The sequence below is a fragment of the Hyperolius riggenbachi genome, chromosome 11 (assembly GCF_040937935.1).
Source record: "Hyperolius riggenbachi isolate aHypRig1 chromosome 11, aHypRig1.pri, whole genome shotgun sequence".
NCBI classification, from domain to species: domain Eukaryota; kingdom Metazoa; phylum Chordata; class Amphibia; order Anura; family Hyperoliidae; genus Hyperolius; species Hyperolius riggenbachi.
In genome coordinates, this window is record NC_090656.1 from 98,603,250 (window position 1) to 98,622,134 (window position 18,885).

The window sequence follows — 18,885 nt, forward strand, 5'->3', positions numbered from 1 at the left end:
AAAACTTCTTCAAGTAAAATTGCTGCTTCTACAATAAGAAACATTGTATAAAACTTAATTACTAAGCCACAGCACCTACATGAAATATAATAGTGACTGGCTTCTGTGGCACAAAACTCATTGGTTTTGCCACAGCTTTCATTATCATATTTTGGAAGTTGCACAACATTCTTTTCAACAATTTTGTCCTAAAAGTTTTCCATTCCCTTTTAGGTGGACTATGTGTATACTCTTAGGCAGGGAAAAGTAGGCCTGAAAGACTATTGAAAAAAAAATGTTAAAAAACTGAGAATGCAAATGCAAAGAAAAAAGAGTGCTGTGCCACAATAGACAATAACTGTATTGCATCATGTGGGTGCTGTGGCTTAGTTGGTTAAAGCGCCTGTCTAGTAAACAGGAGATCCTGAGTTCAACGCTCAGCAGTGCCTTTGCTCATCTTATTATCACCAAGTCATTGCCTGCTGTTTACATCCCAGATTTTCGGGATCACGTCTTTGAGCTTCACCCATATTTGCTCACAGGAAACTTGCATTCGCTATGCCCACTGTTTCCACCACATCTGAACAAAGACATTTTCTTATCAGTTTGGTTTGATGTACTACCTTCCATCTCTGACAATAGGTAAAGGTCACTAACAAGTCTTTTGGGATGCTATGCTCAACATGGATGGGAGCTTAACCCGCACTTGCCTAGCCAAAACTTCTTCAAGTAAAATTGCTGCTTCTACAATAAGAAATATTGTATAAAACTTAATTACTAAGCCACAGCACCTACATGAAATATAATAGTGACTGGCTTCTGTGGCACAAAACTCATTGGTTTTGTCACAGCTTTCATTATCATATTTTGGAAGTTGCACAACATTCTTTTCAACAATTTTGTCCTAAAAGTTTTCCATTCCCTTTTAGGTGGACTATGTGTATACTCTTAGGCAGGGAAAAGTAGGCCTGAAAAACTATTGAAAAAAAAAATGTTAAAAAACTGAGAATGCAAATGCAAAGAAAAAAGAGTGCTGTGCCACAATAACCAATAACTGTATTGCAGCATGTGGGCGCTGTGGCTTAGTTGGTTAAAGCGCCTGTCTAGTAAACAAGAGATCCTGAGTTCAACTCTAAGCAGTGCCTTTGCTCTTCTTATTATCACCAAGTCATTGCCTGCTGTTTACATCCCAGATTTTCGGGATCACGTCTTTGAGCTTCACCCATATTTGCTCACAGGAAACTTGCATTCACTATGCCCACTGTTTCCACCACATCTGAACAAAGACATTTTCTTATCAGTTTGGTTTGATGTACTACCTTCCATCTCTGACAATAGGTAAAGGTCACTAACAAGTCTTTTGGGATGCTATGCTCAACATGGATGGGAGCTTAACCCGCACTTGCCTAGCCAAAACTTCTTCAAGTAAAATTGCTGCTTCTACAATAAGAAACATTGTATAAAACTTAATTACTAAGCCACAGCACCTACATGAAATATAATAGTGACTGGCTTCTGTGGCACAAAACTCATTGGTTTTGCCACAGCTTTCATTATCATATTTTGGAAGTTGCACAACATTCTTTTCAACAATTTTGTCCTAAAAGTTTTCCATTCCCTTTTAGGTGGACTATGTGTATACTCTTAGGCAGGGAAAAGTAGGCCTGAAAAACTATTGAAAAAAAAAATGTTAAAAAACTGAGAATGCAAATGCAAAGAAAAAAGAGTGCTGTGCCACAATAACCAATAACTGTATTTGCATGCATGTGGGCGCTGTGGCTTAGTTGGTTAAAGCACCTGTCTAGTAAACAGGAGATCCTGAGTTCAACTCTCAGCAGTGCCTTTGCTCATCTTATTATCACCAAGTCATTGCCTGCTGTTTACATCCCAGATTTTCGGGATCACGTCTTTGAGCTTCACCCATATTTGCTCACAGGAAACTTGCATTCCTTATGCCCACTGTTTCCACCACATCTGAACAAAGACATTTTCTTATCAGTTTGGTTTGATGTACTAGCTTCCATCTCTGACAATAGGTAAAGGTCACTAACAAGTCTTTTGGGATGCTATGCTCAACATGGATGGGAGCTTAACCCACACTTGCCTAGCCAAAACTTCTTCAAGTAAAATTGCTGCTTCTACAATAAGAAATATTGTATAAAACTTAATTACTAAGCCACAGCACCTACATGAAATATAATAGTGACTGGCTTCTGTGGCACAAAACTCATTGGTTTTGTCACAGCTTTCATTATCATATTTTGGAAGTTGCACAACATTCTTTTCAACAATTTTGTCCTAAAAGTTTTCCATTCCCTTTTAGGTGGACTATGTGTATACTCTTAGGCAGGGAAAAGTAGGACTGAAAAACTATTGAAAAAAAAATGTTAAAAAACTGAGAATGCAAATGCAAAGAAAAAAGAGTGCTGTGCCACAATAACCAATAACTGTATTGCAGCATGTGGGCGCTGTGGCTTAGTTGGTTAAAGCGCCTGTCTAGTAAACAAGAGATCCTGAGTTCAACTCTAAGCAGTGCCTTTGCTCTTCTTATTATCACCAAGTCATTGCCTGCTGTTTACATCCCAGATTTTCGGGATCACGTCTTTGAGCTTCACCCATATTTGCTCACAGGAAACTTGCATTCACTATGCCCACTGTTTCCACCACATCTGAACAAAGACATTTTCTTATCAGTTTGGTTTGATGTACTACCTTCCATCTCTGACAATAGGTAAAGGTCACTAACAAGTCTTTTGGGATGCTATGCTCAACATGGATGGGAGCTTAACCCGCACTTGCCTAGCCAAAACTTCTTCAAGTAAAATTGCTGCTTCTACAATAAGAAACATTGTATAAAACTTAATTACTAAGCCACAGCACCTACATGAAATATAATAGTGACTGGCTTCTGTGGCGCAAAACTCATTGGTTTTGCCACAGCTTTCATTATCATATTTTGGAAGTTGCACAACATTCTTTTCAACAATTTTGTCCTAAAAGTTTTCCATTCCCTTTTAGGTGGACTATGTGTATACTCTTAGGCAGGGAAAAGTAGGCCTGAAAAACTATTGAAAAAAAAATGTTAAAAAACTGAGAATGCAAATGCAAAGAAAAAAGAGTGCTGTGCCACAATAACCAATAACTGTATTTGCATGCATGTGGGCGCTGTGGTTTAGTTGGTTAAAGCGCCTGTCTAGTAAACAGGAGATCCTGAGTTCAACTCTCAGCAGTGCCTTTGCTCATCTTATTATCACCAAGTCATTGCCTGCTGTTTACATCCCAGATTTTTGGGATCACGTCTTTGAGCTTCACCCATATTTGCTCACAGGAAACTTGCATTCCCTATGCCCACTGTTTCCACCACATCTGAACAAAGACATTTTCTTATCAGTTTGGTTTGATGTACTACCTTCCATCTCTGACAATAGGTAAAGGTCACTAACAAGTCTTTTGGGATGCTATGCTCAACATGGATGGGAGCTTAACCCACACTTGCCTAGCCAAAACTTCTTCAAGTAAAATTGCTGCTTCTACAATAAGAAACATTGTATAAAACTTAATTACTAAGCCACAGCACCTACATGAAATATAATAGTGACTGGCTTCTGTGGCACAAAACTCATTGGTTTTGCCACAGCTTTCATTATCATATTTTGGAAGTTGCACATTCTTTTCAACAATTTTGTCCTAAAAGTTTTCCATTCCCTTTTAGGTGGACTATGTGTATACTCTTAGGCAGGGAAAAGTAGGCCTGAAAAACTATTGAAAAAAAAATGTTAAAAAACTGAGAATGCAAATGCAAAGAAAAAAGAGTGCTGTGCCACAATAACCAATAACTGTATTGCAGCATGTGGGCGCTGTGGCTTAGTTGGTTAAAGCGCCTGTCTAGTAAACAGGAGATCCTGAGTTCAACTCTCAGCAGTGCCTTTGCTCATCTTATTATCACCAAGTCATTGCCTGCTGTTTACATCCCAGATTTTCGGGATCACGTCTTTGAGCTTCACCCATATTTGCTCACAGGAAACTTGCATTCCCTATGCCCACTGTTTCCACCACATCTGAACAAAGACATTTTCTTATCAGTTTGGTTTGATGTACTACCTTCCATCTCTGACAATAGGTAAAGGTCACTAACAAGTCTTTTGGGATGCTATGCTCAACATGGATGGGAGCTTAACCCACACTTGCCTAGCCAAAACTTCTTCAAGTAAAATTGCTGCTTCTACAATAAGAAACATTGTATAAAACTTAATTACTAAGCCACAGCACCTACATGAAATATAATAGTGACTGGCTTCTGTGGCACAAAACTCATTGGTTTTGCCACAGCTTTCATTATCATATTTTGGAAGTTGCACAACATTCTTTTCAACAATTTTGTCCTAAAAGTTTTCCATTCCCTTTTAGGTGGACTATGTGTATACTCTTAGGCAGGGAAAAGTAGGCCTGAAAAACTATTGAAAAAAAAATGTTAAAAAACTGAGAATGCAAATGCAAAGAAAAAAGAGTGCTGTGCCACAATAACCAATAACTGTATTGCAGCATGTGGGCGCTGTGGCTTAGTTGGTTAAAGCGCCTGTCTAGTCAACAGGAGATCTTGAGTTGAACTCTCAGCAGTGCCTTTGCTCATCTTATTATCACCAAGTCATTGCCTGCTGTTTACATCCCAGATTTTCGGGATCACGTCTTTGAGCTTCACCCATATTTGCTCACAGGAAACTTGCATTCCCTATGCCCACTGTTTCCACCACATCTGAACAAAGACATTTTCTTATCAGTTTGGTTTGATGTACTACCTTCCATCTCTGACAATAGGTAAAGGTCACTAACAAGTCTTTTGGGATGCTATGCTCAACATGGATGGGAGCTTAACCCACACTTGCCTAGCCAAAACTTCTTCAAGTAAAATTGCTGCTTCTACAATAAGAAACATTGTATAAAACTTAATTACTAAGCCACAGCACCTACATGAAATATAATAGTGACTGGCTTCTGTGGCACAAAACTCATTGGTTTTGCCACAGCTTTCATTATCATATTTTGGAAGTTGCACAACATTCTTTTCAACAATTTTGTCCTAAAAGTTTTCCATTCCCTTTTAGGTGGACTATGTGTATACTCTTAGGCAGGGAAAAGTAGGCCTGAAAAACTATTGAAAAAAAAATGTTAAAAAACTGAGAATGCAAATGCAAAGAAAAAAGAGTGCTGTGCCACAATAACCAATAACTGGATTGCAGCATGTGGGCGCTGTGGCTTAGTTGGTTAAAGCGCCTGTCTAGTAAACAGGAGATCCTGAGTTCAACTCTCAGCAGTGCCTTTGCTCTTCTTATTATCACCAAGTCATTGCCTGCTGTTTACATCCCAGATTTTCGGGATCACGTCTTTGAGCTTCACCTATATTTGCTCACAGGAAACTTGCATTCCCTATGCCCACTGTTTCCACCACATCTGAACAAAGACATTTTCTTATCAGTTTGGTTTGATGTACTACCTTCCATCTCTGACAATAGGTAAAGGTCACTAACAAGTCTTTTGGGATGCTATGCTCAACATGGATGGGAGCTTAACCCACACTTGCCTAGCCAAAACTTCTTCAAGTAAAATTGCTGCTTCTACAATAAGAAACATTGTATAAAACTTAATTACTAAGCCACAGCACCTACATGAAATATAATAGTGACTGGCTTCTGTGGCACAAAACTCATTGGTTTTGCCACAGCTTTCATTATCATATTTTGGAAGTTGCACAACATTCTTTTCAACAATTTTGTCCTAAAAGTTTTCCATTCCCTTTTAGGTGGACTATGTGTATACTCTTAGGCAGGGAAAAGTAGGCCTGAAAAACTATTGAAAAAAAAATGTTAAAAAACTGAGAATGCAAATGCAAAGAAAAAAGAGTGCTGTGCCACAATAACCAATAACTGTATTTGCATGCACGTGGGTGCTGTGGCTTAGTTGGTTAAAGTGCCTGTCTAGTAAACAGGAGATCCTGAGTTCAACTCTCAGCAGTGCTTTTGCTCATCTTATTATCACCAAGTCATTGCCTGCTGTTTACATCCCAGATTTTCGGGATCACGTCTTTGAGCTTCACCCATATTTGCTCATAGGAAACTTGCATTCCCTATGCCCACTGTTTCCACCACATCTGAACAAAGACATTTTCTTATCAGTTTGGTTTGATGTACTACCTTCCATCTCTGACAATAGGTAAAGGTCACTAACAAGTCTTTTGGGATGCTATGCTCAACATGGATGGGAGCTTAACCCGCACTTGCCTAGCCAAAACTTCTTCAAGTAAAATTGCTGCTTCTACAATAAGAAACATTGTATAAAACTTAATTACTAAGCCACAGCACCTACATGAAATATAATAGTGACTGGCTTCTGTGGCACAAAACTCATTGGTTTTGCCACAGCTTTCATTATCATGTTTTGGAAGTTGCACAACATTCTTTTCAACAATTTTGTCCTAAAAGTTTTCCATTCCCTTTTAGGTGGACTATGTGTATACTCTTAGGCAGGGAAAAGTAGGCCTGAAAAACTATTGAAAAAAAAATGTTAAAAAACTGAGAATGCAAATGCAAAGAAAAAAGAGTGCTGTGCCACAATAACCAATAACTGTATTGCAGCATGTGGGCGCTGTGGCTTAGTTGGTTAAAGCGCCTGTCTAGTAAACAAGAGATCCTGAGTTCAACTCTAAGCAGTGCCTTTGCTCTTCTTATTATCACCAAGTCATTGCCTGCTGTTTACATCCCAGATTTTCGGGATCACGTCTTTGAGCTTCACCCATATTTGCTCACAGGAAACTTGCATTCACTATGCCCACTGTTTCCACCACATCTGAACAAAGACATTTTCTTATCAGTTTGGTTTGATGTACTACCTTCCATCTCTGACAATAGGTAAAGGTCACTAACAAGTCTTTTGGGATGCTATGCTCAACATGGATGGGAGCTTAACCCGCACTTGCCTAGCCAAAACTTCTTCAAGTAAAATTGCTGCTTCTACAATAAGAAACATTGTATAAAACTTAATTACTAAGCCACAGCACCTACATGAAATATAATAGTGACTGGCTTCTGTGGCACAAAACTCATTGGTTTTGCCACAGCTTTCATTATCATATTTTGGAAGTTGCACAACATTCTTTTCAACAATTTTGTCCTAAAAGTTTTCCATTCCCTTTTAGGTGGACTATGTGTATACTCTTAGGCAGGGAAAAGTAGGCCTGAAAAACTATTGAAAAAAAAATGTTAAAAAACTGAGAATGCAAATGCAAAGAAAAAAGAGTGCTGTGCCACAATAACCAATAACTGTATTAGCATGCATGTGGGCGCTGTGGCTTAGTTGGTTAAAGCACCTGTCTAGTAAACAGGAGATCCTGAGTTCAACTCTCAGCAGTGCCTTTGCTCATGTTATTATCACCAAGTCATTGCCTGCTGTTTACATCCCAGATTTTCGGGATCACGTCTTTGAGCTTCACCCATATTTGCTCACAGGAAACTTGCATTCCTTATGCCCACTGTTTCCACCACATCTGAACAAAGACATTTTCTTATCAGTTTGGTTTGATGTACTACCTTCCATCTCTGACAATAGGTAAAGGTCACTAACAAGTCTTTTGGGATGCTATGCTCAACATGGATGGGAGCTTAACCCACACTTGCCTAGCCAAAACTTCTTCAAGTAAAATTGCTGCTTCTACAATAAGAAACATTGTATAAAACTTAATTACTAAGCCACAGCACCTACATGAAATATAATAGTGACTGGCTTCTGTGGCACAAAACTCATTGGTTTTGCCACAGCTTTCATTATCATATTTTGGAAGTTGCACAACATTCTTTTCAACAATTTTGTCCTAAAAGTTTTCCATTCCCTTTTAGGTGGACTATGTGTATACTCTTAGGCAGGGAAAAGTAGGCCTGAAAGACTATTGAAAAAAAAATGTTAAAAAACTGAGAATGCAAATGCAAAGAAAAAAGAGTGCTGTGCCACAATAGACAATAAATGTATTGCATCATGTGGGTGCTGTGGCTTAGTTGGTTAAAGCGCCTGTCTAGTAAACAGGAGATCCTGAGTTCAACTCTCAGCAGTGCCTTTGCTCATCTTATTATCACCAAGTCATTGCCTGCTGTTTACATCCCAGATTTTCGGGATCACGTCTTTGAGCTTCACCCATATTTGCTCACAGGAAATTTGCATTCGCTATGCCCACTGTTTCCACCACATCTGAACAAAGACATTTTCTTATCAGTTTGGTTTGATGTACTACCTTCCATCTCTGACAATAGGTAAAGGTCACTAACAAGTCTTTTGGGATGCTATGCTCAACATGGATGGGAGCTTAACCCGCACTTGCCTAGCCAAAACTTCTTCAAGTAAAATTGCTGCTTCTACAATAAGAAATATTGTATAAAACTTAATTACTAAGCCACAGCACCTACATGAAATATAATAGTGACTGGCTTCTGTGGCACAAAACTCATTGGTTTTGTCACAGCTTTCATTATCATATTTTGGAAGTTGCACAACATTCTTTTCAACAATTTTGTCCTAAAAGTTTTCCATTCCCTTTTAGGTGGACTATGTGTATACTCTTAGGCAGGGAAAAGTAGGCCTGAAAAACTATTGAAAAAAAAAATGTTAAAAAACTGAGAATGCAAATGCAAAAAAAAAAAGAGTGCTGTGCCACAATAACCAATAACTGTATTGCAGCATGTGGGCGCTGTGGCTTAGTTGGTTAAAGCGCCTGTCTAGTAAACAAGAGATCCTGAGTTCAACTCTAAGCAGTGCCTTTGCTCATCTTATTATCACCAAGTCATTGCCTGCTGTTTACATCCCAGATTTTCGGGATCACGTCTTTGAGCTTCACCCATATTTGCTCACAGGAAACTTGCATTCACTATGCCCACTGTTTCCACCACATCTGAACAAAGACATTTTCTTATCAGTTTGGTTTGATGTACTACCTTCCATCTCTGACAATAGGTAAAGGTCACTAACAAGTCTTTTGGGATGCTATGCTCAACATGGATGGGAGCTTAACCCGCACTTGCCTAGCCAAAACTTCTTCAAGTAAAATTGCTGCTTCTACAATAAGAAACATTGTATAAAACTTAATTACTAAGCCACAGCACCTACATGAAATATAATAGTGACTGGCTTCTGTGGCACAAAACTCATTGGTTTTGCCACAGCTTTCATTATCATATTTTGGAAGTTGCACAACATTCTTTTCAACAATTTTGTCCTAAAAGTTTTCCATTCCCTTTTAGGTGGACTATGTGTATACTCTTAGGCAGGGAAAAGTAGGCCTGAAAAACTATTGAAAAAAAAATGTTAAAAAACTGAGAATGCAAATGCAAAGAAAAAAGAGTGCTGTGCCACAATAACCAATAACTGTATGTGTATGCATGTGGGCGCTGTGGCTTAGTTGGTTAAAGCACCTGTCTAGTAAACAGGAGATCCTGAGTTCAACTCTCAGCAGTGCCTTTGCTCATCTTATTATCACCAAGTCATTGCCTGCTGTTTACATCCCAGATTTTCGGGATCACGTCTTTGAGCTTCACCCATATTTGCTCACAGGAAACTTGCATTCCTTATGCCCACTGTTTCCACCACATCTGAACAAAGACATTTTCTTATCAGTTTGGTTTGATGTACTACCTTCCATCTCTGACAATAGGTAAAGGTCACTAACAAGGCTCTTGGGATGCTATGCTCAACATGGATGGGAGCTTAACCCGCACTTGCCTAGCCAAAACTTCTTCAAGTAAAATTGCTGCTTCTACAATAAGAAACATTGTATAAAACTTAATTACTAAGCCACAGCACCTACATGAAATATAATAGTGACTGGCTTCTGTGGCACAAAACTCATTGGTTTTGCCACAGCTTTCCTTATCATATTTTGGAAGTTGCACAACATTCTTTTCAACAATTTTGTCCTAAAAGTTTTCCATTCCCTTTTAGGTGGACTATGTGTATACTCTTAGGCAGGGAAAAGTAGGCCTGAAAAACTATTGAAAAAAAAAATGTTAAAAAACTGAGAATGCAAATGCAAAGAAAAAAGAGTGCTGTGCCACAATAACCAATTTGCATGCATGTGGGCGCTGTGGCTTAGTTGGTTAATGCGCCTGTCTAGTAAACAGGGGATCCTGAGTTCAACTCTCAGCAGTGCCTTTGCTCATCTTATTATCACCAAGTCATTGCCTGCTGTTTACATCCCAGATTTTCGGGATCACGTCTTTGAGCTTCACCCATATTTGCTCACAGGAAACTTGCATTCCCTATGCCCACTGTTTCCACCACATCTGAACAAAGACATTTTCTTATCAGTTTGGTTTGATGTACTACCTTCCATCTCTGACAATAGGTAAAGGTCACTAACAAGTCTTTTGGGATGCTATGCTCAATATGGATGGGAGCTTAACCCGCACTTGCCTAGCCAAAACTTCTTCAAGTAAAATTGCTGCTTCTACAATAAGAAACATTGTATAAAACTTAATTACTAAGCCACAGCACCTACATGAAATATAATAGTGACTGGCTTCTGTGGCGCAAAACTCATTGGTTTTGCCACAGCTTTCATTATCATATTTTGGAAGTTGCACAACATTCTTTTCAACAATTTTGTCCTAAAAGTTTTCCATTCCCTTTTAGGTGGACTATGTGTATACTCTTAGGCAGGGAAAAGTAGGCCTGAAAAACTATTGAAAAAAAAATGTTAAAAAACTGAGAATGCAAATGCAAAGAAAAAAGAGTGCTGTGCCACAATAACCAATAACTGTAGTGCAGCATGTGGGTGCTGTGGCTTAGTTGGTTAAAGCGCCTGTCTAGTAAACAGGAGATCCTGAGTTCAACTCTTTTAGCAGTGCCTTTGCTCATCTTATTATCACCAAGTCATTGCCTGCTGTTTACATCCCAGGTTTTCGGAATCACGTCTTAGAGCTTCACCCATATTTGCTCACAGGAAACTTGCATTCGCTATGCCCACTGTTTCCACCACATCTGAACAAAGACATTTTCTTATCAGTTTGGTTTGATGTACTACCTTCCATCTCTGACAATAGGTAAAGGTCACTAACAAGTCTTTTGGGATGCTATGCTCAACATGGATGGGAGCTTAACCCGCACTTGCCTAGCCAAAACTTCTTCAAGTAAAATTGCTGCTTCTACAATAAGAAACATTGTATAAAACTTAATTACTAAGCCACAGCACCTACATGAAATATAATAGTGACTGGCTTCTGTGGCACAAAACTCATTGGTTTTGCCACAGCTTTCATTATCATATTTTGGAAGTTGCACAACATTCTTTTCAACAATTTTGTCCTAAAAGTTTTCCATTCCCTTTTAGGTGGACTATGTGTATACTCTTAGGCAGGGAAAAGTAGGCCTGAAAAACTATTGAAAAAAAAATGTTAAAAAACTGAGAATGCAAATGCAAAGAAAAAAGAGTGCTGTGCCACAATAACCAATAACTGTATTTGTATGCATGTGGGCGCTGTGGCTTAGTTGGTTAAAGCACCTGTCTAGTAAACAGGAGATCCTGAGTTCAACTCTCAGCAGTGCCTTTGCTCATCTTATTATCACCAAGTCATTGCCTGCTGTTTACATCCCAGATTTTCGGGATCACGTCTTTGAGCTTCACCCATATTTGCTCACAGGAAACTTGCATTCCTTATGCCCACTGTTTCCACCACATCTGAACAAAGACATTTTCTTATCAGTTTGGTTTGATGTACTACCTTCCATCTCTGACAATAGGTAAAGGTCACTAACAAGGCTCTTGGGATGCTATGCTCAACATGGATGGGAGCTTAACCCGCACTTGCCTAGCCAAAACTTCTTCAAGTAAAATTGCTGCTTCTACAATAAGAAACATTGTATAAAACTTAATTACTAAGCCACAGCACCTACATGAAATATAATAGTGACTGGCTTCTGTGGCACAAAACTCATTGGTTTTGCCACAGCTTTCCTTATCATATTTTGGAAGTTGCACAACATTCTTTTCAACAATTTTGTCCTAAAAGTTTTCCATTCCCTTTTAGGTGGACTATGTGTATACTCTTAGGCAGGGAAAAGTAGGCCTGAAAAACTATTGAAAAAAAAATGTTAAAAAACTGAGAATGCAAATGCAAAGAAAAAAGAGTGCTGTGCCACAATAACCAGTTTGCATGCATGTGGGCGCTGTGGCTTAGTTGGTTAATGCGCCTGTCTAGTAAACAGGGGATCCTGAGTTCAACTCTCAGCAGTGCCTTTGCTCATCTTATTATCACCAAGTCATTGCCTGCTGTTTACATCCCAGATTTTCGGGATCACGTCTTTGAGCTTCACCCATATTTGCTCACAGGAAACTTGCATTCCCTATGCCCACTGTTTCCACCACATCTGAACAAAGACATTTTCTTATCAGTTTGGTTTGATGTACTACCTTCCATCTCTGACAATAGGTAAAGGTCACTAACAAGTCTTTTGGGATGCTATGCTCAATATGGATGGGAGCTTAACCCGCACTTGCCTAGCCAAAACTTCTTCAAGTAAAATTGCTGCTTCTACAATAAGAAACATTGTATAAAACTTAATTACTAAGCCACAGCACCTACATGAAATATAATAGTGACTGGCTTCTGTGGCGCAAAACTCATTGGTTTTGCCACAGCTTTCATTATCATATTTTGGAAGTTGCACAACATTCTTTTCAACAATTTTGTCCTAAAAGTTTTCCATTCCCTTTTAGGTGGACTATGTGTATACTCTTAGGCAGGGAAAAGTAGGCCTGAAAAACTATTGAAAAAAAAATGTTAAAAAACTGAGAATGCAAATGCAAAGAAAAAAGAGTGCTGTGCCACAATAACCAATAACTGTAGTGCAGCATGTGGGTGCTGTGGCTTAGTTGGTTAAAGCGCCTGTCTAGTAAACAGGAGATCCTGAGTTCAACTCTCAGCAGTGCCTTTGCTCATCTTATTATCACCAAGTCATTGCCTGCTGTTTACATCCCAGGTTTTCGGAATCACGTCTTAGAGCTTCACCCATATTTGCTCACAGGAAACTTGCATTCGCTATGCCCACTGTTTCCACCACATCTGAACAAAGACATTTTCTTATCAGTTTGGTTTGATGTACTACCTTCCATCTCTGACAATAGGTAAAGGTCACTAACAAGTCTTTTGGGATGCTATGCTCAACATGGATGGGAGCTTAACCCGCACTTGCCTAGCCAAAACTTCTTCAAGTAAAATTGCTGCTTCTACAATAAGAAACATTGTATAAAACTTAATTACTAAGCCACAGCACCTACATGAAATATAATAGTGACTGGCTTCTGTGGCACAAAACTCATTGCTTTTGCCACAGCTTTCATTATCATATTTTGGAAGTTGCACAACATTCTTTTTAACAATTTTGTCCTAAAAGTTTTCCATTCCCTTTTAGGTGGACTATGTGTATACTCTTAGGCAGGGAAAAGTAGGCCTGAAAAACTATTGAAAAAAAAATGTTAAAAAACTGAGAATGCAAATGCAAAGAAAAAAGAGTGCTGTGCCACAATAACCAATTTGCATGCATGTGGGCGCTGTGGCTTAGTTGGTTAAAGTGCCTGTATAGTAAACAGGATATCCTGAGTTCAACTCTCAGCAGTGCCTTTGCTCATCTTATTATCACCAAGTCATTGCCTGCTGTTTACATCCCAGATTTTCGGGATCACGTCTTTGAGCTTCACCCATATTTGCTCACAGGAAACTTGCATTCACTATGCCCACTGTTTCCACCACATCTGAACAAAGACATTTTCTTATCAGTTTGGTTTGATGTACTACCTTCCATCTCTGACAATAGGTAAAGGTCACTAACAAGTCTTTTGGGATGCTATGCTCAACATGGATGGGAGCTTAACCCGCACTTGCCTAGCCAAAACTTCTTCAAGTAAAATTGCTGCTTCTACAATAAGAAACATTGTATAAAACTTAATTACTAAGCCACAGCTAGAGTTGGGCCGAACCTCCGATTTTAGGTTCGCGAACCGGGTTCGCGAACTTTCGCGGAAGGTTCGGTTCGCGTTAAAGTTCGCGAACCGCAATAGACTTCAATGGGGATGCGAACTTTGAAAAAAAAAAAAAATTATGCTGGCCACAAAAGTGATGGAAAAGATGTTTCAAGGGGTCTAACACCTGGAGGGGGGCATGGCGGAGTGGGATACACGCCAAAAGTCACCGGGAAAAATCTGGATTTGACGCAAAGCAGCGTTTTAAGGGCAGAAATCACATTGAATGCTAAATGACAGGCCTAAAGTGCTTTAAAACATCTTGCATGTGTATACATCAATCAGGGAGTGTAATTAAGGTACTGCTTCACACTGACACACCAAACTCCACTGAACAGAACAGGTATGCAGTGGCGGGTTCACTGAACAGAACAGGTATGCAGTGGCGGGTCCACTGAACAGGTATACAGTGGCGGGTCCACTGAACAGAACAGGTATGCAGTGGCGGGTTCACTAAACAGGTATACAGTGGCGGGTCCACTGAACAGAACAGGTATGCAGTGGTGGGTTCACAGAACAGGTATGCAGTGGCAGGATCAATGAACAGGTATGCAGTGGCAGGATCACTGAACAGGTATGCAGTGGCAGGATCAATGAACAGGTATGCAGTGGCAGGATCAATGAACAGGTATGCAGTGGCAGGATCACTGAACAGGTATGCAGTGGCAGGATCAATGAACAGGTATGCAGTGGCAGGATCAATGAACAGGTATGCAGTGGCAGGATCAATGAACAGGTATGCAGTGGCAGGATCAATGAACAGGTATGCAGTGGCAGGATCAATGAACAGGTATGCAGTGGCAGGATTAATGAACAGGTATGCAGTGGCAGGATCACTGAACAGGTATGCAGTGGCAGGATCAATGAACAGGTATGCAGTGGCAGGATCAATGAACAGGTATGCAGTGGCAGGATCAATGAACAGGTATGCAGTGGCAGGATCAATGAACAGGTATGCAGCCAGGGACAAGCTAAGGCTAACTAATCTTTCCCTATGAGAGACTGCAGTAGCTCGCCCTACTCTAACTAATGCAGGCACACGAGTGGCCACGGCCGCCGCTGCCTGCCTATATAAGGGGGGGTGGGGCTCCAGGGGCTAGTGTAGCCTAATTGGCTACACTGGGCCTGCTGACTGTGATGTAGAGGGTCAAAGTTGACCCTCAGTGCATTATGGGGCGAACCGCAATGGGGCGAACTTTTCCGCAATAAAGTTCGCGTGCGGTACCCGCACGCGAACCACCTAGGTTCGCGCGAACCAGGTTCGCCGGCGAACCGTTCGGCCCAACTCTAGCCACAGCACCTACATGAAATATAATAGTGACTGGCTTCTGTGGCACAAAACTCATTGGTTTTGCCACAGCTTTCATTATCATATTTTGGAAGTTGCACAACATTCTTTTCAACAATTTTGTCCTAAAAGTTTTCCATTCCCTTTTAGGTGGACTATGTGTATACTCTTAGGCAGGGAAAAGTAGGCCTGAAAGACTATTGAAAAAAAAATGTTAAAAAACTGAGAATGCAAATGCAAAGAAAAAAGAGTGCTGTGCCACAATAGACAATAACTGTATTGCATCATGTGGGTGCTGTGGCTTAGTTGGTTAAAGCGCCTGTCTAGTAAACAGGAGATCCTGAGTTCAACTCTCAGCAGTGCCTTTGCTCATCCTATTATCACCAAGTCATTGCCTGCTGTTTACATCCCAGATTTTCGGGATCACGTCTTTGAGCTTCACCCATATTTGCTCACAGGAAACTTGCATTCGCTATGCCCACTGTTTCCACCACATCTGAACAAAGACATTTTCTTATCAGTTTGGTTTGATGTACTACCTTCCATCTCTGACAATAGGTAAAGGTCACTAACAAGTCTTTTGGGATGCTATGCTCAACATGGATGGGAGCTTAACCCGCACTTGCCTAGCCAAAACTTCTTCAAGTAAAATTGCTGCTTCTACAATAAGAAATATTGTATAAAACTTAATTACTAAGCCACAGCACCTACATGAAATATAATAGTGACTGGCTTCTGTGGCACAAAACTCATTGGTTTTGTCACAGCTTTAATTATCATATTTTGGAAGTTGCACAACATTCTTTTCAACAATTTTGTCCTAAAAGTTTTCCATTCCCTCTTAGGTGGACTATGTGTATACTCTTAGGCAGGGAAAAGTAGGCCTGAAAAACTATTGAAAAAAAAATGTTAAAAAACTGAGAATGCAAATGCAAAGAAAAAAGAGTGCTGTGCCACAATAACCAATAACTGTATTGCAGCATGTGGGCGCTGTGGCTTAGTTGGTTAAAGCGCCTGTCTAGTAAACAAGAGATCCTGAGTTCAACTCTAAGCAGTGCCTTTGCTCATCTTATTATCACCAAGTCATTGCCTGCTGTTTACATCCCAGATTTTCGGGATCACGTCTTTGAGCTTCACCCATATTTGCTCACAGGAAACTTGCATTCACTATGCCCACTGTTTCCACCACATCTGAACAAAGACATTTTCTTATCAGTTTGGTTTGATGTACTACCTTCCATCTCTGACAATAGGTAAAGGTCACTAACAAGTCTTTTGGGATGCTATGCTCAACATGGATGGGAGCTTAACCCGCACTTGCCTAGCCAAAACTTCTTCAAGTAAAATTGCTGCTTCTACAATAAGAAACATTGTATAAAACTTAATTACTAAGCCACAGCACCTACATGAAATATAATAGTGACTGGCTTCTGTGGCACAAAACTCATTGGTTTTGCCACAGCTTTCATTATCATATTTTGGAAGTTGCACAACATTCTTTTCAACAATTTTGTCCTAAAAGTTTTCCATTCCCTTTTAGGTGGACTATGTGTATACTCTTAGGCAGGGAAAAGTAGGCCTGAAAAACTATTGAAAAAAAAATGTTAAAAAACCGAGAATGCAAATGCAAAGAAAAAAGAGTGCTGTGCCACAATAACCAATAACTGTATTTGCATGCATGTGGGTGCTGTGGCTTAGTTGGTTAAAGCACCTGTCTAGTAAACAGGAGATCCTGAGTTCAACTCTCAGCAGTGCCTTTGCTCATCTTATTATCACCAAGTCATTGCCTGCTGTTTACATCCCAGATTTTCGGGATCACGTCTTTGAGCTTCACCCATATTTGCTCACAGGAAACTTGCATTCCTTATGCCCACTGTTTCCACCACATCTGAACAAAGACATTTTCTTATCAGTTTGGTTTCATGTACTACCTTCCATCTCTGACAATAGGTAAAGGTCACTAACAAGTCTTTTGGGATGCTATGCTCAACATGGATGGGAGCTTAACCCGCACTTGCCTAGCCAAAACTTCTTCAAGTAAAATTGCTGCTTCTACAATAAGAAACATTGTATAAAACTTAATTACTAAGCCACAGCACCTACATGAAATATAATAGTGACTGGCTTCTGTGGCACAAAACTCATTGGTTTTGCCACAGCTTTCATTATCATATTTTGGAAGTTGCACAACATTCTTTTCAACAATTTTGTCCTAAAAGTTTTCCATTCCCTTTTAGGTGGACTATGTGTATACTCTTAGGCAGGGAAAAGTAGGCCTGAAAAACTATTGAAAAAAAAATGTTAAAAAACTGATAATGCAAATGCAAAGAAAAAAGAGTGCTGTGCCACAATAACCAATAACTGTATTGCAGCATGTGGGCGCTGTGGCTTAGTTGGTTAAAGCGCCTGTCTAGTAAACAGGAGATCCTGAGTTCAACTCTCAGCAGTGCCTTTGCTCATCTTATTATTGCCTGCTGTTTACATCCCAGATTTTCGGGATCACGTCTTTGAGCTTCACCCATATTTGCTCACAGGAAACTTGCATTCGCTATGCCCACTGTTTCCACCACATCTGAACAAAGACATTTTCTTATCAGTTTGGTTTCATGTACTACCTTCCATCTCTGACAATAGGTAAAGGTCACAAACAAGTCTTTTGGGATGCTATGCTCAACATGGATGGGAGCTTAACCCGCACTTGCCTAGCCAAAACTTCTTCAAGTAAAATTGCTGCTTCTACAATAAGAAACATTGTATAAAACTTAATTACTAAGTCACAGCACCTACATGAAATATAATAGTGACTGGCTTCTGTGGCACAAAACTCATTGGTTTTGCCACAGCTTTCATTATCATATTTTGGAAGTTGCACAACATTCTTTTCAACAATTTTGTCCTAAAAGTTTTCCATTCCCTTTTAGGTGGACTATGTGTATACTCTTAGGCAGGGAAAAGTAGGCCTGAAAAACTATTGAAAAAAAAATGTTAAAAAACTGAGAATGCAAATGCAAAGAAAAAAGAGTGCTGTGCCACAATAACCAATAACTGTATTGCAGCATGTGGGTGCTGTGGCTTAGTTGGTTAAAGCGCCTGTCTAGTAAACAGGAGATCCTGAGTTCAACTCTCAGCAGTGCCTTTGCTCATCTTATTATCACCAAGTCATTGCCTGCTGTTTACATCCCAGATTTTCGGGATCACGTCTTTGAGCTTCACCCATATTTGCTCACAGGAAACTTGCATTCGCTATGCCCACTGTTTCCACCACATCTGAACAAAGACATTTTCTTATCAGTTTGGTTTGATGTACTACCTTCCATCTCTGACAATAGGTAAAGGTCACTAACAAGTCTTTTGGGATGCTATGCTCAACATGGATGGGAGCTTAACCCACACTTGCCTAGCCAAAACTTCTTCAAGTAAAATTGCTGCTTCTACAATAAGAAACATTGTATAAAACTTAATTACTAAGCCACAGCACCTACATGAAATATAATAGTGACTGGCTTCTGTGGCACAAAACTCATTGGTTTTGCCACAGCTTTCATTATCATATTTTGGAAGTTGCACA

At 39.8% G+C, this 18,885-nt stretch overlaps 13 non-coding genes across 13 annotated transcripts; all 13 read left to right on the top strand.

Annotated features, from left to right (window-relative positions):
• Window positions 1–1,748: 1,748 nt before the first annotated feature.
• Window positions 1,749–1,822, top strand: TRNAT-AGU (transfer RNA threonine (anticodon AGU)). Its single transcript has one exon. It is a non-coding gene; the product is annotated as a tRNA-Thr (tRNA).
• A 1,318-nt stretch (window positions 1,823–3,140) lies between these two features.
• TRNAT-AGU (transfer RNA threonine (anticodon AGU)) lies at window positions 3,141–3,214 on the top strand. The gene has a single exon. It is a non-coding gene; the product is annotated as a tRNA-Thr (tRNA).
• Window positions 3,215–3,832: 618 nt separating this feature from the next.
• TRNAT-AGU (transfer RNA threonine (anticodon AGU)) lies at window positions 3,833–3,906 on the top strand. Its single transcript has one exon. It is a non-coding gene; the product is annotated as a tRNA-Thr (tRNA).
• Window positions 3,907–5,222: 1,316 nt separating this feature from the next.
• On the top strand, window positions 5,223–5,296 carry TRNAT-AGU (transfer RNA threonine (anticodon AGU)). The gene has a single exon. It is a non-coding gene; the product is annotated as a tRNA-Thr (tRNA).
• Window positions 5,297–7,311: 2,015 nt separating this feature from the next.
• TRNAT-AGU (transfer RNA threonine (anticodon AGU)) lies at window positions 7,312–7,385 on the top strand. The gene has a single exon. It is a non-coding gene; the product is annotated as a tRNA-Thr (tRNA).
• A 621-nt stretch (window positions 7,386–8,006) lies between these two features.
• On the top strand, window positions 8,007–8,080 carry TRNAT-AGU (transfer RNA threonine (anticodon AGU)). The gene has a single exon. It is a non-coding gene; the product is annotated as a tRNA-Thr (tRNA).
• A 1,320-nt stretch (window positions 8,081–9,400) lies between these two features.
• TRNAT-AGU (transfer RNA threonine (anticodon AGU)) lies at window positions 9,401–9,474 on the top strand. Its single transcript has one exon. It is a non-coding gene; the product is annotated as a tRNA-Thr (tRNA).
• Window positions 9,475–11,484: 2,010 nt separating this feature from the next.
• On the top strand, window positions 11,485–11,558 carry TRNAT-AGU (transfer RNA threonine (anticodon AGU)). Its single transcript has one exon. It is a non-coding gene; the product is annotated as a tRNA-Thr (tRNA).
• A 1,310-nt stretch (window positions 11,559–12,868) lies between these two features.
• Window positions 12,869–12,942, top strand: TRNAT-AGU (transfer RNA threonine (anticodon AGU)). Its single transcript has one exon. It is a non-coding gene; the product is annotated as a tRNA-Thr (tRNA).
• A 2,666-nt stretch (window positions 12,943–15,608) lies between these two features.
• Window positions 15,609–15,682, top strand: TRNAT-AGU (transfer RNA threonine (anticodon AGU)). The gene has a single exon. It is a non-coding gene; the product is annotated as a tRNA-Thr (tRNA).
• A 1,318-nt stretch (window positions 15,683–17,000) lies between these two features.
• TRNAT-AGU (transfer RNA threonine (anticodon AGU)) lies at window positions 17,001–17,074 on the top strand. The gene has a single exon. It is a non-coding gene; the product is annotated as a tRNA-Thr (tRNA).
• A 621-nt stretch (window positions 17,075–17,695) lies between these two features.
• TRNAT-AGU (transfer RNA threonine (anticodon AGU)) lies at window positions 17,696–17,769 on the top strand. Its single transcript has one exon. It is a non-coding gene; the product is annotated as a tRNA-Thr (tRNA).
• A 610-nt stretch (window positions 17,770–18,379) lies between these two features.
• TRNAT-AGU (transfer RNA threonine (anticodon AGU)) lies at window positions 18,380–18,453 on the top strand. The gene has a single exon. It is a non-coding gene; the product is annotated as a tRNA-Thr (tRNA).
• Window positions 18,454–18,885: the final 432 nt, after the last annotated feature.